Here is a 19,405-nt window from a genome sequence, read left to right on the forward strand (position 1 = left end):
TTAGCCAGGAGGAGGATGGTGGTATGGGAGAAGGGTGTTTTGCACCAGAAAATGACGTTAGGCTGGTCAGAGTAAAAATAAAATGACTCTAACCAGCCCAGCATCATTTCTTGATGCAAAACCATACATACCACATGACTCCTGTCTTATAAAAGACAGGAGTCATGTCCACCACCCCAATGGCCAGATCAGGGGAGAAGGGTCCCCTGGGCAGGGCCTTTGCCCCCGGTGCAATGTAGGGGGGCCCATTTCAAGGGTGCCCAATGGCACTTTGAAAAATAAAATTGAAATACTTACCTCTACTTACCCTACTTACCTGGGATGGGGTTCCCCATCCTATGGTGTCCCTCTGGTGGGGGCGGGGGTGTTCCTGGGGCTTGGGGAGGGCACCTGTGTGCTCTTTCCATAGTGTTTGATGATGGAAATGGGTCCACAGGTTCCCTAACGCCTGCCCTGACCCAGGCGTTAAATAAGGGAGATAAGCAGGCTTCGGGACATTATTTAGGCCCACCTCCCTCCCGTGTACCATTTTTGCACAGGAGGATAAATAATGCGCTAGGGCCTTAGAGTAACTTTTTGGATGGGAATGCTCGCCCTGCATCTCATTGATGCAACGTGGGTTCACGCATTCAAAAAATGACTTTAACTCCAATATTTATAATATAAATATGGAGTTAGGTTTGCGCTGAATTAGCGTAAAAAACAAATGACGCTAATTCAGTGCAAACAGAGCATAAGTCTGGGCCTAAGTCTGTATGGATATTCCCTGAATATTCCCATTTTAGATAGTTTGGGGCATGTATGAGTATGTACAAAATTGCTACTTAAAATGTCCAAAACAACTTTGTGAGTAGGACCCATAGAGAACAACTTGCACAATATTTTCTTAGGCGGCACTGAGCTTTTCTATGCCTCACATCAAGAATGTCTCAATTGGGTACCAAGGACTGTGACTTACAAGGGGCCACAAGAAGTGCTGGAATTGGAAAATATTTACTCTGGTTACCAATTGGGGGTCAAGTTGGGCAACAAAAGTCACATGGGATGGAGTCATGAAAAAGCACCTGACAGCCATCAGAGACAGTTATTTTTCAAAACTTTGGGCCTGATTACGATCTTACTGAATGATGTTACTCCATCACAAACATGATGGATATCCCATCTGCCATATTATGATCCGATTATATCCTATGGAGATCGTAATATGGTGGTCAGAATATCCGTGACGTTTGCGACAGAGTATTCTATCTGCCAAGATTGTAATCAGGACCCACAGACTACTGCCTACTCTTAAAAAATGAAAAGAAAACTTTTCATTTTTCTTTTTTAAACACATCCTGTTTTCCTTTAAGGAAAACGGGCTGCATTTTAAAAAAAAAAGATTGTTTTATTGAAAAGCAATCACAGACATGGTGGTCTGCTGAGCCCAACAGGCCACCATCCCTGTGATTGTAGCCATTCGCAATGGGTCGCAAATTGCGACCTACCTCATGAATATTATGGTAGTCACTATTGAAAAACTTGACACATCTGACCCAAAATATAATCGGCAACTGGTCAAATAGACATGAGTCAATATTAAATGAGAGTGATGAATGAATATTAGCATCAACAATGACAACAATGAGTGAATATTAACATCAGCAATGACAGTGATGACTGAGTACGAACATCACAATAACAACAATTCGTGAATATTAGCATCAGCGACGACAACGATGAATAAATATTAGCATCAGCGATTACATCGATGAATGAATACTGGCATCAGTGATGACAGCGATGAATAAATATTAGCATCTGGGATAAAACTTGAAATGTGTAGCCAATCAGTAACCAACGCTAATGTGAGGAAACATGAAAAATGAGCCAGAGGAAAGGACTCGCTTGGTTTGGTGCTCTAACACTCTACACTCATTTGCTCATTTCCTATCACTAGCTGTGGTCTAGACCATCCAGCCATTATACGAAGAAACCTATGCCACCCAGGATGGATGTCAAATGGCAGCACCAACAATAATGTACGACCATGTCAGTCTGTGGTGAGTGCAAGTAGTAAGGATACACAACAAAGACTCCTGATAAAGCCACATACCCCACACACCAATCCACAGGCTCTCATTTCACTGCTCCAGACTGATTGCCACATTCTGGAGGCTTGGCCTGTTCATTACAATTCATACAACTGTTGTTAGAATATTGGAATGTTGAGAGCTCCATTGAAGACAATGCAGCAGTAGCGGCCCAGATAAAGGGATACAAGCCTGCTGCTCTCAACATTTCAATGTTCTAATCCAAAGCTTCTGCCTTTCTTTTTCCCCGCCTCTCCAAACATGGAATGAGCAAGGGAAGCGAAAGGCAGAGGCTGTGCTGCGGGGCACACCAGAGCCTTCCCCCACTCTCCTCCCATAGCTCATAGAAACATTTGAGTCTTGGAAGGAGGGAGGGGACTGCTGCTCTGCTCCTGAATCTCCCTGGTCCTGCTGAAGGAGAAAAAACAGTTTAACCGAGCCATGGAAGAACCAGGGGCTTTCACTGCTCTTAGTGTGAATGTTCAACAGCTAACAGCCGTGGCTCTTTGTGTGCTGTTAGCTGTAGAACATTCACATTCACTGTGAAACAGAGGCTTTTGTGTTTTTAAATATAATATTTTGCCCTCATGGGGCGGAAAGTTCTAATAGCCTGTTAGACCACCATAGCAGGCTATGCTAGCCACTAAAGGCCCACTCCCTTGTAAATCGCCCTCGCCTTCGGCATAGGCCTTTAACACTGGAGCGGGCCTTTTAAGACTATATTAGAACATCAGAATGTTGCAAGCTCCACTGAAGACAATTAAGTAGCTGAGGGCTAATAATGGGTGAAATAAGTTTTCTGCCCCAACATTCCAATGTTTGTCCTATGCTGTCTCCCTTTTTAATTTATTGCATTCAATGCTCAGTGCCTTCTAATAGACCTTCTGGGCTCACATTCAGGGCCTTTAACAACTGGTATGACGCTTGACAGCGGGCTCTAAGGCTAAATTACACTTAGGTGTGAAAAAACACAATTTGTACTTTGAAATCCCACACCTTAATCCCCTGAATTAAGAGAAGCAGCTGATTGATTTTCAATACATTTAACATTTTAATTAGTGTAGGTTGTGTTGGTTCCTATTGCAGAGGTTCCCATACTTTTTAGAACCATCACCTACCTTTTAAAATGAAAAAATTTTGCAACCCACTTACTTTCACTGGACACAAGGAGGGACAATTTTTGAATGTAAATAAAGTATTGTGTGGTAGCATATTGTTATTTACAGAAAGCACATTTTCCATTGAAATGGCCACCAACCTTGCACAGATACAATTTTACTGGATAAAACTAGATAGAACACAAATGATAATGTGTGGAATTAGGGGTTTCTGTGAATATTTATCATTTATGTAGCACCAAGTAAAATGCCTTTATTTGTTTTGATGGTGGTAAAATCTGTTCTGTGAACACTTTAGAATTACAAAAACAAATCATTTTTGATTTCCTGACTGCTGAATGTACATTGTTCATATACAGTTTTTTTTTCATTTTGTCGTGTGGCGCAAAAAAATAACAGTCTTTCATGTCACTTTCCCTGCATTTCTGCAGGATTGTCACATAATAAAAAAAAATACTGTCATTTTGCAGTCAGAGAAAGAAAAGTAAACACTATACTCGCAGAAGACATAGCCTGACATTCAACCTGTCTTTGAAGCACTGGCAAATGTGACAAATTAAACACAAAATTTAAAGGCGTCTCGCAGCCCACAGTTTGGGAAACACTGCCCCAGAGTAAGTATCCTTGTTGGTTGTAATCTTCAAAAGACCTTCAAAATACTCCAGCCTGCCGGATGCAAAGCTAACAATGTGCCCAGCAAGCTGCTTTCCGTCTAGATTCTGAACTCTCAGGGAGTTTAAGAATTATTATGACCATTTAAAAAGAGAAAGATGACTATCATTCAATTGTATAATTATAACTCGTTATTTACTGCGCTTAATATAAATGTGATACGACGCGCTAAACAAAAACTATTTATCATTCTTATTTCTAATAATAATATCGTCATTATTTAAAGGCTTATGCTTATGTCTGTCTACAAAGTGTCGCACCCTCAAATACAATCCGTATATTTGGTTGTGATGCTCTCTGTGGAACAAAGGCCCTTATGACCTGACTCAGATTTGTAGTCCCAGTTATACAACTCCCACCACCCTCGCCCAGAGCCTGCCAGACTGCGCCTCATAAGAACAATTTTGAAAGATGTGCATAATGTATATTATGAGAAGCTTTGCGGGGCTTACTCTCACAGCGTCAACTTTCTTCTGTTTTTCCATTGTATTGTGTACGCTCAATGCTTCGGGGGTCGTAAACGCGCTATATCACTACATTCACAATTTGTAAATACAATCTAGTTTTTCTGTCTTATCTAGAGGGCCAAAAGGCGATCATATTTTTGGCGCTCTTTCTCAATATACTTCAAGCCTGAGTGATGGGTGCATATGTTTCTTACAGTAATCCTCATGCCCAGCAGGCGGCGCCTCGGCTCTTCCTATGAGTGGAAGAGTGGTTAAAACATGAAGCAGGAAAGTTTATCTATGCACAAGTAGACATGAAATTGTGTCTCAAAAGCTTGGTTGCCGCATTTTATTAATAATTAAAAAAAAATTAAAGTATTTTCGTTTCACTCGGGGAAGTTTGTCCCCGAGTTTGTCCTTTTTAATCTCAAAACGAGATAAAAGTGGGTCTTCTAATATTTGTTTCTGAAATTTTTGACACCGGGCTTCAGTTAAATATTTTTATATTTACCTATTACAAGTACAATATTTACACACCCTTCGAGTTTTTTACTGCTGTAGATACATTCACACGGAAATGTTCTCAATGCTTTTGTTGACAATATTATGTTTTCAGGTTATTTGTATTTGGTGGTTGGGAGCGGAGGGATAACACCAACCTGCATTTATATTTTTTAAATAATCGTACTGATCACTTTATTGAGGGGGTACATCTCCTAAGCCCCCAATTTCCTTTTTATATGTTTTATACATCATTTGGCGCCGTAAGACGAATCTGCACGAAACTTTATTAAAATAGTTCACCCACTTTGGCTTCTTCCTGGAAAGTGTGAGTCTCATCCAGTTCCAGGGCCTGGGTTCGGTCACGGATCCATATTCCATTTGTTGGAGTGTAGTTTTTATAATCAAAAATTAACATGAAATGTTTGTGAATTAATGTGTAATGATGCCGCATGGAAAATGTATTAATGTGCTTTTAACCTACGTGTGTGAAATGTGCCCACAGGGAGTGGCCACCAATGTATACGATGATAAATGAAATTGACTAATAATGAATTATTAATGTACTAATGTATGATTCTGTATTAGCATTTAGAGTTATATGTTAAGGTTTCGCTAAATTAATCACTAGGCCTTAGTTAGCATGAGTCGGGGCCTAGCTGCCCGGTTTCATATTAAATGTGCTTTTCTAACGTGCAATGTGCTGACTTGCTGAAGGACATGTAGCCGTACTTTTCCAGAAGCTAGAAAGATGTGTGTAACCTTAGTAAATTCTTTCTCATGAGACCCGACTTGCTCAAAGAGACATTCTTGCCGAATGCAACAGTGTAAACTCACAACAGGTACAAGGTCACCTGAACTGGTATAGACAATGGGACTACTGACTGAGACCACGAGAATGAAAATTGTACCTGATATTCTACCTGTTGGAGACGTCAATTACAGGAGCCAATAAAATACGTGAGAACTGTTCTAAAGTGACAATCCTAATGAGGTGATGAGCAAATTATTGGATGAGATAATGATGCACCAAAAGTTACCCAATTGGAAATTAGAGGACTGTACAACAAGATTGATATAACCCTTTGTCACAAGGAGAAATCAGCCATTACCGGACCTTTGCCCCTGCCCTCACCTGTTACTTCGAGAGACGTTTTGCCTTTTATTCTTCAAACCATTCTTACCTTGTCCTGCCCGATTCATACTTTTCCTCCTTATGAGGGAAGTGTCCCTTATTACCTATCTTGCTGAACTTTGCTGCGTTTCCTGGCTGATGGCAAATCTTTGATGTCCTGAGGACGAAGACTGACTCTGAATGCTGACCCATTACGGAGGGTAACTATATAATGATGAAATTGTAATTGTCTATTGCCTTTTCTCTCTAGGTACCAACTGCTTCCTTTTGATAGAGACCATAGTTAGATGTTTTCTAAATTTGTGTTGCCAAATTGTTTTGCATGAAGCCCAACATGCTAATGCTAATTAGAGGTTAGTTAAGGGGTTCACTAAGACGGACGCTAATAGACAAATGACTGAATCTATGCTTTGTTGAATAATGCGCTAATGATACTCTGCTAAATTAATCCATGTTGACGTTGTGCTTTGTTCTAATGTTCATGATCTTTGCTTTGATGAAGTCTTATTCGAGTTGCCATATTGTGACATTGCTGATGTGTTTTCTGGTATTGAGACTAATAAACTTACTAGTAGAAGTGTAATCAATAGGGAATAAATATCCTAAATCTTACTAAATCCTGTGTGGTTATTCATGACTGAAAGGTCATGGTGTGTTTCAATTCTTATTGATGTCATTGATTAAAGAGATGAATTTGCTATTGTGAATATTGATGAGGTTATTGATCCTTGATTGACATGCTGACTAATTATCTCGTCTTAAGGTGTCTCCAATCAGGGTCAAAAGATTCATTGGCCTAAAACGAGTCCCAGATTAAGTAAATTATCTAAAACGGGACGCGTTATCACATTACATTACATCCATCAAGAGGTGGCAAACAAAAAAGGAAGGGTTCCAAAAGCATGAGTTTCCATTTTACCCATTTAGTGTTCCCATTACCTCCCTATTGCGGGGCACGACCAGTGGCCGACATCAGGGAGGGTTTTTTTTTTTTTAAACCCCCGAGAGACACTCCGATCGTGCTCCCCCCAGAGGCTAAATAAAAATAATAAAATAAAGAAATTGACAGGGGGTCGACCGTGGGCAGGGTGACCCCCTGTGGGGGCAATACTTTTTTTAGTAGTTGTAGGGCTTCCCTGGGGGCCATTATGGTATTCACTTCTGATTGGCTGTAAGAGCTTTTATTTCCTTTGGTAATTTTAGTACCGTGGCTCCAGAGAAGAAATCATGGTACTGAACGATCTCCTAAGCTAGCCACATTGGAGAGATTGCTGTAAGTACCATTAGAGGATTTGGGGAATCTGTCCCACAGTCCGGATTTTTTTTTTTTTAAAGTGCGCATTAGGGGACTGGGTGTGCAGCACACCCTGACCCCCAGGCCCATGTGGGATGGTCCTAAAGGAGCCCCCCACCCCTTTGGTTAAAAAGTTAAAACAAACAATTTTTGGTTGAGGGAACTGCAATCCTAGTGGCTGGATCTGTGGTACCTAGTGAGGTCCTCCTCTGTGGTACTGCAGTTCCAGCTGATACTGCAATACCAAAAAAACTCTTAAAAAAATTAGAAGGATCTGGTCATTGGCCAGACCCTTGACAAACTGTGTGAAGTGGTTATTGGGCATATTGTAGGTCTTGTGCAGGGGAATGGGTTGAATGCAGGGCATGGCTGTATGCAGTGGGGGTTGCCGTACGTAGGGTTTTGGGTGCAGGCCACTCACAGGGTGCTTGCAGGGCCTGCCCTAAGGCCAGCCCTGCGGCGAACCTCCACTGCACATGGCCAAAGGTGGTGTTTGGCTGTCTGCAGATCACCCAAGGGGTTTTGGTGTATGCTCTATTTGGAATATGGTTGAAAACTCTTAGAATTTCAGTAAAAAAAACAAAGGTTAAAGTAACATTATAGTTAGGTATAGTAACTTAACTTATGATCAAAACATGTTAAAAACAGAAATTCACTAAAAGAAACCAAGGTTTAAAAGGCGATAAAATTAGGTGCTGAAATGAGATAAGAATTAATGTTTAAAAACTGAAAAAATACTGCTATTCTCCAGTTATAAGTTAGTGAACTAACTATAGCATGCACCCATCATAGACTGATCATGACCGAACATATTATATCTCTTATGAAATGTTCAATGACATTATTGATGATATCAATTAATTAATTAATTTGATTGGGAAATCATTTCTACCCTGTTATGGTCCCTCAAGCATATCACCAAAATGCCTTAGACACAGGCTTACAGCAAATACAACCAGCTCACCAAAGATATTTGTTTCTCACTGTGTGCCCGCTGCCCATTTGAAAATGCACTTTGCCACCCCATATGTGGAAATACTATACCATTTCTAGTACTGCTAATAAAAATATTTGTCCTTGTATTCAGTGTCATTCATACACTCAACCACTTATTCAGCATTCATTCATACCTAGACAGGAAATATTTAGGCAATCTCCATTCTGAATCACAAGATGGATAGTATCCGATTTGTGCCTGTGGTCGCAAGTGGTGTGCAAAAGCTCACATTTATGGGTAACCTGACTTACTATATATCATCAGACTTTAATTTAGGGAAAGAGAAAGAATGATAGAAAAGAAAGAAGGAGGGAAAAGAAAGGTAGAAAAATAGTGACAAAGAGCAGAAACAGGGATGATAAAGAATCTGCAATAGTGAGCTAAAGGGACAGGAATTGGGGAATGGTGGGAAAAGAGGCTTAATGTGGAATCAAGAGTTGGTAGCCTTGGTGTTCAGTTCAGCAATCTTGGTTTTCAGCAGCTCTGAGCTCCTAAGAGATACTTTAGCCCCTTGCATTTATTTTTACATATTAAACACAGATAATAGATCCATGTGTATTGTTTGAAAATGTGCTTTTCATTAAATGCATAATTCAATGTAAATCCCAGACATAAATAGAAGTGGGTGAAACCTGTGGAGTAACATAAAAACTCCACGAGGAAAATATGCAGCTGAAGCTGCTTGCACTTTAGCCCTGGTGGAGTAAGCAGTGCTGAAATTCATCCCAAACTCCACCATGCGCTGCGCAAGAGCGCACAGCCATTCGAGCAGCAAATCTAATCAAACTGCAGCCCTCTGACTGCGACCACTTGTGACCGCCCACGACTGCCCGGGTTAGAAAATCATGGTAAGGAATGCAAAATCTCACTCACGCTTGCCAGCTCGCGTTTTCTGGAGCCTCGCAGGAGAACAATTCTGCTACACGGTGATTGGCAGAATTGGACCAGAACTCTCTGTTAAAGAGTAACTCAGATTGACCAAAATTCTGCCAATTCCGCAGGCAGAACAAAACATTCTGCCCAGACAAAACCCTAAAATGTATTAATGTATGCATTTTCTGTGTACTTTTATACATTTGTAGTAAGCAAATAAGTCTCAGGTTTTCTGGTTTCACATTGTCCAATTCAGCCACTAGATGCATATGCTTCGTTTGCCCTACTCTGCCAACTGCCACCCTGCTGGCATCAATGCGGCCCTCGGTCACATCACAGACCCTAGGTGACATAGTATAAGCAGTTTGTCTCCATGCCAAGGATATGCTGCTGTATCTAAAAGATGTAACAATAGAACAAACAGACATCACATACGCTGTTCACACTTTCAGTAAGTAAGGTGTCAGGCCTAGAGGTTGATTGGCAGAAGTCTGTATATTTTCCTTTCTTCACACTACTCCTATGACCGGACTGGACTTCTGTGGGGACCCATTGCAATGGCAGCATGTCAATGGTGACGTTAATCCTGTTTGTGCTCGAGGAGTGGATGGAAGCAGAGTTCACGTGCCCGGGGGACCAGCGATGGATGACTTTCTACAGCCTGGCGTTCTTCTTTTCCCCCTTGTTTCTGGTTCTTCCTCAGCTTGCTTTTCCAGCAGAGCTCCTTCACCCTGTGTCGCAGCAAAGGTGGTTGTCATTGTTCACTTTGCTTCTCGGTGCTTGGAAATGCTGGACTTCCAGCGATCCTCTAGGCCATAATGACACCTCCACTGGCGTAACAAGGGCCCCTGCGGCGCGAGGGGGCCCGAGCTCCAGGTGCCCCCCACAGCACAGTACCCTGGCCTGATAGCTCCTGAGTGAGTTTGGAGGGGGACTTTCCTTGTACTTTGAGGGGAGGCCCCCTCAAGTTTCATTACGCCCGTGGAAACCTCGATTGTTCAGCATATTCATAAATGGAAAATACTTCTAACATTGTGGTGGGAGGACAGCCTCAGACGGAGACATATTTGCTATCACAGGTACACAAAGTTGTAAGTGTATCACAGGTACACAACATTGTTGAAAATATTATTAAGCATTTCAAGAGGACCTTCTTTGACCATTTGAAGGAACACAGCTCTCAGGTTTTTCAACTTTAGTTTTTTTCCTTTGCATTCTAGGACTTCTAGTCCTGTTTTCCCAATTGTACCATAAGGACTACGTGTCCCAGAATGCATGAAACATGCACACGTGTCCTGAATGAGCTACGCATGGCCCCGGGGAACCTGAGAGCTATGAAGGAAAGGGTTTCCACCGGATGACTAATGCTCTACTATCTGGTTATGGCTCAACATAATTTTGTGTTTGTCCAGCATCTAATGAACGACCTGTCAGGGCTTCATAGTGTGGCCATAATTCTCAGCTTCACCAGATCCCAATGAGAATAGATCATCAGTCCGCTGTTATACTTTGCATTCCAGGGAATTGTAGTCCTGATTTTATAATGGGTCAAAGGATTACAAAGCACTTAATGCCAAGAAGAAAAATCCTGGACTGATTGAGCTACATATATGGGGGCTGTGAAGCTTGAGAGGTCAGTGTGATGGATGGATGTTTGTTATTTAGTTGTTTTGTAAAGAGTTAACTTTATACAGTGGTGGTTTCGCCGCACTGATGATGCAGATGGTCTTAAGTTATTAGGTTTCCCTCTGCGCTAACATGCAGTCTTCAAGACCATGACTCAGAAATCAATATTTACAAGGGAGTATTGGGGTACAGAGCTCTCAAGTTTTGTTTTATAGTTAATTATTCCCACATCCTAACGTCGTCTCCCTAGACATTGACAGGACTAAAACCAGGAAAAAGGAGTTACCATAAAATGAGTCCACCCCATCAGGGTGGTGTGAGTCATGGCTGGACCCACTCTTCCTGTTTTTTTACTGTTTCAAGATTGAGGCTAGTGCTGGATCCCTGTCTGGCATGCTGTCTCCAATGAACACCATTTACAATCTCACTCTACTTGGCTTTGTAGAGATATGTTTGTTCGTAAAGGGATCACTACCTACACACAGAAAGTATGTCGCAGTCCTTCTGGTTCTAGAAGCTTATGTCCTTCCCTCTGAGGGGGTCAGTGCAAGAGTGGCTACATTTAGTGAGGGCATCAGCCCAGGTCAGCACCTCCTGTTGCTTGCATGTGCTGCTCATTGTATGGGCAGCACGATGGATACTTGTTAATGCATTTCCTGATATCAAAATCCCTGCTCGCAACACGTGTGCAACTTGCAAGAGGAATTAGTGGCATTCCGTTTCATTTTCTCAGTAAACATTCTCCCATAGTTTTTTGCCACTTCACGCCCTTTTTAGTGTACTTAAAAGAGTGATGGGTTAAGGTAAGTTATCTTTGAGACTCTGGGTGTCTTGAGAGGATTAAGAAAGTTGGTTGCAATAGGGACCGCCTTGATTGCTCACCTCCATTTTTGGGCTACTGTCAAGGGGAAACATCATAGGAAATCCAGGCATGATGATTCCTCCTCCGATGACTCCAGGTCCAGATCTCCATCATGGAGAGGTCTAGAAAATTCTCTGACACAGATGATATCTCGTTTGAAGAGAGGGTTAAGCAAACTGTTATGGAGGCTTCAGTGGATTTCAAAGAAGGCACACACAAAACGGATAGGATACTTGCTAATGTCTCTACGTCTAGTACTGAGAATGAAGGGGAGGAGGATCTCCCTCAGATGTCTGATCCTAATGGCAAATACGCTGACAAGGAGGTTCTTATTGAAATCCTCTTCAGAATAATAACAAGCATGGGCTTTGCTCCTTTTGGCTTGCCTTTTACTTCTATTAGCTTCTCAGTCTCCATCCTCACTCATTCATCAGCATGTGTCAGATGTGATCTTAAAGGAATGGAAGGATCCAGATAAGATTGTTAAGTCTCACTTCATGTCAAACTGCATCCATTAGAGGATTCTAACACAAAATATTCTGAATGTGTGTTAGCAGAATCTTTGGTTGCCAGTCTAGTGAGGCACATTTCGATGGCTGAAGAAAATATGATTAAAGATCCGGCAAATAAGAAAACAGATTCTGCTCTGGAAAATGCATGTGCAGGAGTGAATGTAGCAATGTGGTCTGACATCTATGGAATATACACTTGACTATCTTGCTTTCTGATTTCAAACAACTTTTCAAGCATTTCAAAAAGTAGAAGACTCATCTAGTCTTCTTGAGAATTTTAAAAAGCAAGCTGAGTTTTTCTCTGACATTTCTTTCGATGTTGTTAGAGCAGCTGCTCTGTCTGAGGGTGCACCAATTGCTGCAACACGCAATGCGTTTCTACAACACTGGCATACTCAATATGCTCAAAATAATGCAGCCCTCCAACTGCTCTATGAAGGAGTAAAGTTATTTGGGCCAGAATTAAAAAAGAAACTTAATCAAATATTCCATGTTTTGACAATCTCAGACTGAATCATCTTGGGGCAAAATCAAATAAATATTTCAGGCAACCCTCACGGAGGCACTATCATCAAACTTCCAAGAGGCAGAAAGATAACTCCTTGTAACTTCAAGTGGATAAGAAAGGTGATCTTCTTCATTAAATAAGAGTCAGTGATCCTGTCTATGTTAGTAGTGGCCTAGACTCGCCACTTGGAGGAAGGATTGTTCACTTCCTGGAGACCTGAAAACAATCCACTTTAGAATCGTAGGTCCTCCAGATAGTAGAGAAAGGATACAAGATAGAATTTCTTGCCCCTTCCCCAGAGACCGGGACCATTCTCACTCGAAACTCATTGAATATGGAAAGGTTAGATTCTCCGACGCTATCCATTCAAACCTTGCTCTACAAGACTGCCATAATTCCAGGCCCTCTTCACTGATAAGGCAAAGGGACTTATTCATGAATTGTCCTGGTTTCGAAGGTTTCAGGTGGATTTCATCTAGCAAAAGAGCTCAACATTTGAACAAATGGATAAAGGGCATTCACTTCAAGATGGAACCACTTTCAAAAAGTAATTCCATTGGTTCCAGTGAGGACCTTCATGATTACTATTGATTTAATGGATGCATACTCCCATGTACCGACAGAAATGGAGTACCGGAAATATTTGGGATTATGTGTTTTTGGAAACACTTTCAGTTCCAGGTGTTGCCATTTGGAATCAGATCTGCCCAAGTGCATTCACAAGCATAGTGGCTCATATAGTTTATTCTGTGCATCTTGAAGGTCTCTTCATTTTTCCTTATGTGGACGTTTGGCTTCTGGTTCCCCAATTGAAACAGGAATGATTGCAAGGGTTCAAGATAATGTAGAAATGACTGACAGATCAAGGACTCCTTCTAAATTATGCCAAATAGCAGGCGACTCAATCTTTAATAAGACTCTTCATTAGAATTAACTTCAACACCTTCGAGTGGTATAATTTTTCTTTCTGATGACAGAGCCGAAAAACTGAGACACACATTGCATCTTCTACTTGCGCAGAGCAAAGCTTCGGCAAGGCTATGGTTGAAGGTGCAATGTCACATGGCGTCCTTTGTCTTCCTAGTTCCTTGGGTGAGGTTTCAAATGAGACCCCTACTGACACATCTGCTCAAGTTTAGGAAACCAGTATTGTTGAATTGCGGTAAGAAAATTCCTATATCAAGACAAGTGTCACTTCAACTCCTGTGGTGGCTCAAAGACTCCTCCTTGAACAAGGGTTTCCCTCTAAATCCATCCAGTCCTCTAGTTCTTACAACAGATTTCAGTCCAATGAGTTGGGGTGCAACATCTGAGACACTCACAGCTCAAGGAAATGGTCCCTGCCACTAACGAAACATTCCTCAAATTGGAGAGCACTTTAAGCAATCTGGGAGGCCTTAAAAAGTTCAAAAACTTCCTTTTCCACAAACGTGTTGGTTCACACACACCATCAAGTAGCAATGGCTTATGTCAACAGGCAAAGGAGCTAAAAGTCATACTCAAAGAATTTGGTGGCAGTGAAAATTGAGATATAGGCAGAGAAGTATCTTCTTTCCTGACAGCCGAAAACATCAGGGGAGAAAAAATGTACAAGCAAGTCTCTTAAGGAGACAGTTTGTTCTTTTCAGGGACCTATTCCTTTCCTGTTGAATATTCAGGGAGATTTGTCTCAGATTTGGGTAACCATTCCTGGAACTCTTTGCATCCCCATCCAATGTGCAGCTACAGAGATTTTGCTCTCAGACTCCTAGCCCCAGAGCACGGGGAGCAGATGCTCTCACAACTCCTTGGCTTCACAAACGTCTTAATGTATTTCATCACTTTTCACTAACTCCCAGGTTATTACTGAGAATCCAGAGAGAGAGAGAGAGAGAGAGAGAGAGAAATGTGTGGTAGTGGTTCCTTTCTGACTGAGGCGATTGTGGTTTCCTCTGCTCCTCTCCATGTCTGCTGTTCATCATTGGAAGTTTCCAATGTCTCCTTCGCCTCTAGTGAATCAGGCAGCTCTTCCAATACTTCAAATGCCCCTTTTGGTTTGGAGGTTGAACGTGGGGCTGGGTAGTGGAGGAGTTCCTGATCATTTGGTGTCTTTGAGCCAACATTGCAGAAATCCTTCCAATTTGCCTTCTTACTTTAGACATTGGAAAAACTTTCAGACCTGGTGTCTTGAACATCAGTTATCTCTTGATTATACTATCAGCACTATTCTTCAATTCTTTTTTGATGGCTTCAACAAAGGTTTACCTGCAGCTACACTAAGAGCACAGTGGGTGGCCATAAAAACCTTCACATTTTCAGGTGATGGTTTTTCTTAAGATGGGGTTCTAGTGGTTAGACCTCTAAGACTTTTTTCCCATTTCTAGAACTGTGATTCGTCCATCCTTTCCTCCCTGAGATTTACCGTCAGTACCTAAGGCTTTGCAACATTTTCCATTTGAGCCTCTACATATGATTGAGTTGAAATTTCTTACTATCAAATTTTGTTTCTTGTTAGCTATATCACCAGCAAGAAGAATTGGTAAATTGGGGTCCTTGTTATGGAAGCTTTCAGGTTTCAGGGTAATGTAAGATGGCATAGGTTTTTAGAACTGACCCAGGATTCTTAACAAAGGTGCCCTCTTTGAGCTACAGGAGACTAAATAATGTTTAACCTTCTTTGTTTCTTAATCCTTTCTCTCAGGAGGAATCTCTTCTGCATTCACAGGATGTCAAGAGGGCAGTTTTGACATATTTAGGTCATACTTAGGGCAAGGTTAACCAGGGTTCTAAAGTTTCAGGAATCACTATAAGCAGATGAATTAGAGAAAGTATTGCTTTTGCTTATGAGTCTTCGAACGTTCAACTCCAGTAAATTCAAGGGCAGCCCCAGAATAGGAGTGCCTGCTTCTTGGGTCGACTTCAAAGGGGTTTTGTTATCAGAAATATGCTAAGGTGGGGCATTCTTGACCCATTTTAAGATACAGGGATTGGGTTGAGGAGAAAATAACTTTGATTACAAGGTTCTGGAATCTGTATTAGCTGAGTAAGATTCTTTGATTGCTTTACTTTAATACATTTTGGCTTGTTGTATTACTATTGAGTTGTTTTTTCTTCTGCCAGTCTAGCTTGGGTACACCTCACAAGCAATGACTGGCAAGAGGACATTAGGACATAGGGATAATGCTCCATTTACTTACCAGCAATCTGTATTATCCTTATTTTGTAGGTCTCGCCACACACATTAAGACCCTCCTCCTTCGCCAGGAGCTACTGGTCTCAGAGGTCGTGGTACTTGGGAAGAAAGGTGGGTCTGCCCATGATGTATACCAGCCTCACGGCGTGGAGTCATGCTGTGGCCGCTCCTTCTTCCTTATTTTATTCCTGTCAATGAGGTGTGATCACTTCACAAGTAATCACTGTGATGAGGTCTATGGGCAAAGGATAATGAAGATTACCGGTAAGTAACTGGAGAATTTGCAGGTAGCTCATCCTGTTCAGGAATTGTCTCTGAATCTTGGGGCTTGTGCTCTTTGCTTTAATGGATGAAAGAGGACCTCAAATCCCAGTATGAAACGAAAAAATCTGGACTAGAGCAGCTACTCATGCATGGAACTTGAGAGCTCTGCATTGTATTGCTGTGCAGGTGTTGGCTGATTCAACTTGTTTCAGTGGGGCCCAGCCATTCCGTGAAGTGAGGCATTGTTGTGGTAGCTTATTCAGATGTACTAACAGAGCTCTCAAGTTTCCTACCTCCATGAGGAGAGCACTAGTCTGGTGTGGGCCGGGTGAGGTGTCACCTTATGCCCCAACACTGCAGTTGCGTGCAATTACACACACTGTGTGCATGTAATATGGCCTCAGAATGTTTGTAAAATTTCTTCCATCTGGCAGCCTTCCGTTTATTTGTGAAAGAGGCCAACCAGGGGGTTATCTTTGAATCTCTTAACTGAGAAGGGGCAATGGCCCTCACAGCATTAACCATTGTGTGTCCCAGTGAAAATTGGTGCTTAGAAGCTAGACAAAAGAACACCAAAAGGAAACGAAACACATTAGCAGCAAGTTGAATTGTTTAAAAAAAAAACACAGCAGTACATTTAGTTTACTCTCAAAAATCACTTTAAAAATGTAATACAAAGTTCTGCAGTTTTTTTAAACAGTGTCGTTTTCATTGACTTATGAGCTCAGCTGCAGATCGATCGGCAGAAAAAAATGTTCTTTTCTATGTTTTTTGCGCAGCTTGTGTATCAATCCTGTAATGGATACCTACAGTACTTCTATGTTCTACCTAGCACGATATAAGGGAACACATCAGTATTTTAGAAACGCGACTGAATGACCTTAGTTCTGGCAGCAACAGCTGGAAGAGGAGCGGATTGTCGCACACTCAAAGGGGCATATTCACAAGAAAGTGGCGCATCGGTCCCAATGCGCCACTTGTCTTGCATCGCCCCTGCTCCACCTAATGACACAATGGTTGCGCCGTATTTACAATATGGCGCACCATGGCAGTCGTTAGGACAAAAGCATAAAAAATGTTGACTCTATTGTGGTGCTTTGCTGCACTAGCACCAAAAATGTTGACGCTAGTGCAGCAAAGCACAGGGAGGCCCATTGATTAACTCATTTTAATGTCTGCTCTGAGCAGGCGTTAAAAATGACTGAAAAAATGGTGCACTGAAATGTTGCAGATGTCACTGCACCATTTTTCAGTCCTCCCTGCATTGGAACGCCCACCTTGCATGCATTATTCTTTGTGTGGCCTAATGTGGCGCAAGGGTTTACAAAGTGGAGCAATGCAAGCATTGTGCCACTTTGTAAATATGGCGCGGGAGAAAGGCCTCCTTAACGCCGCCTTATCATAAAAATAAAATTACGCTAGGGAGGTGCAAGGTGGTGCTAGGGGCTTGTAAATATGACTCTCAGTATTTAAGTTATGCCTTTATTGAGGAAGCAGTGAAAGTGAAACAGAAGTCAGCCCTGATCATGTGTGAGTATCCCAGGTACTCGTTGTCCTGTTATATTTTGTTAGTTGTAGTTCCGACGAACGATGTGCGTAGAAAAGTCATCCACTTACACTCACAGTCATACTTTTATGCAGAGGTGTTAAAAGCTTGGGAAGTGTCGAACATTTACAGTAGCTTCTATGGAAAGATACTTCAGTCACAACCTTTGAGGTATACTACAGAGTACGTCATTAGACATCTGTTTCCCTAATGCTGAGTTACATGCAAGGTATACCACTGCACTGGGGAAACGCAAACCACCATGCAAATGTACTATTTTTTTTTTTGCCCTAGGATACTCTTCTCCTATCCCCCAGAAAACTTTCATAGTGTTCTAGAACCTTTCCACCCTGGAAGGAGAGCTACTCCAACCTTTGCTGCAGTAAAGCTCTAGTTATTTCCAGGATGGGAAAGGCTGGAGAGAAGATCTGATTTTGAAGGCCAGCAATCTCAGAAGTTGGTAGGCACTGGCAAACTCCCAAGGCAAAGATAAGCTCAGTCTCCCCATACAGCTGTGGCGTACTATTAGGCAGCAGCAAACCATTAATACAAGGCAGGTATCCCTTTGTCAAAAGCTTGACCACAAGATGAGCATGGGAATGAGGAATAAGGTTCAAGACTGCTTTGCTGTAATCAATTGCAAAAGGAGAATGTAAAGTAGAACAAAGCAGTGTGCGTGCACACGCACACATAATGCATTTCAGTATGGGGTGTCTTAAATGTTTGCCCTAAAACCACATGCACAGTGTGTACGTGTGCACATACCAGTGAGGCAGGGAACATTTCTAAAACTGACAGATTTACCATTACATTGGGCGGTGAAACTTCTCGTTCTGATCATGGCAAATGTTCAGTCCAACCCACAGGTCTCCACATTCTTTCTCCATTGGATCAGCATTGCGGAGGCTCAGCCAATGAGGGAAGGAGGCCGCGAGATGAAAGCATGGCCCTAAGCAGAGAACATTGAAATGCATGGCAGACATTTCTTCTAGCTTATATCCATTCTCTTAGAACCACTTCTCGTTCCCTGTAAGCCCCTGATATTTGCTTTTTACGCCGTGCCAGGGTTCATAAAAACAAGCATTGGCAAAGACAAAAGGTGTCGACTATGAGACCTATGGCAATAATTTTTAGCCATGCTGTATGGTAGCGCCTTTAATAAGAAGTTGTGCGAAACCACTTTTTTGATGTAGCTCTAATGTGCTTTTTTGATATAGTACTCACGCACTTAAAAAACAAAAACAAATGGGGGAGTGTGGGGTGGGCAGCGGGAGAGGGACAAGGCGACGTAGAGGGAGGGCAGTAGAGAAGGATGCAGGTGGAGAAAAAAGAGCAAGCAAGAGGCAACATTAGGGAAGAACATGGAAAGAGGAGGGCGGGCAGGGAAGCACACAAACAGCGGATGGTATGGGGGAGGCACACAAGACAACAGAGTGTGGGCCGGTGGGTAGGTGGAAGCAAACGAACAATGGAGGCCAGACGGGAGGGGATGGAGAAACAAACAAACAATGGAAGTTTGGGCTAGCCGGGAATGGGAAGCACTAGGACAACAGAAGGGGAGCAAGAACAGCAATGAAAGGTGAACTGGTAGGGAGAAAGCAGGAATGGAGAGAGAGCCACAGATAGAAACAAACAGCCAATGATGGGAAAAACTAAGCACATGAGAAAGATGGCTCAAAAACACATGCACCAAAAGGTTTTAAAAAAAAGAGGATGCAAGTACTGGGTCCGTGCTCTCTAGGGAGGAGCAAAACCCAAAAAAGGAAGGAAAGCCCACGGAGCTGGTGAGTAAGAGCAATTAAATGAG

Source organism: Pleurodeles waltl, chromosome 6, assembly GCF_031143425.1.
Source record: "Pleurodeles waltl isolate 20211129_DDA chromosome 6, aPleWal1.hap1.20221129, whole genome shotgun sequence".
NCBI lineage: Eukaryota > Metazoa > Chordata > Amphibia > Caudata > Salamandridae > Pleurodeles > Pleurodeles waltl.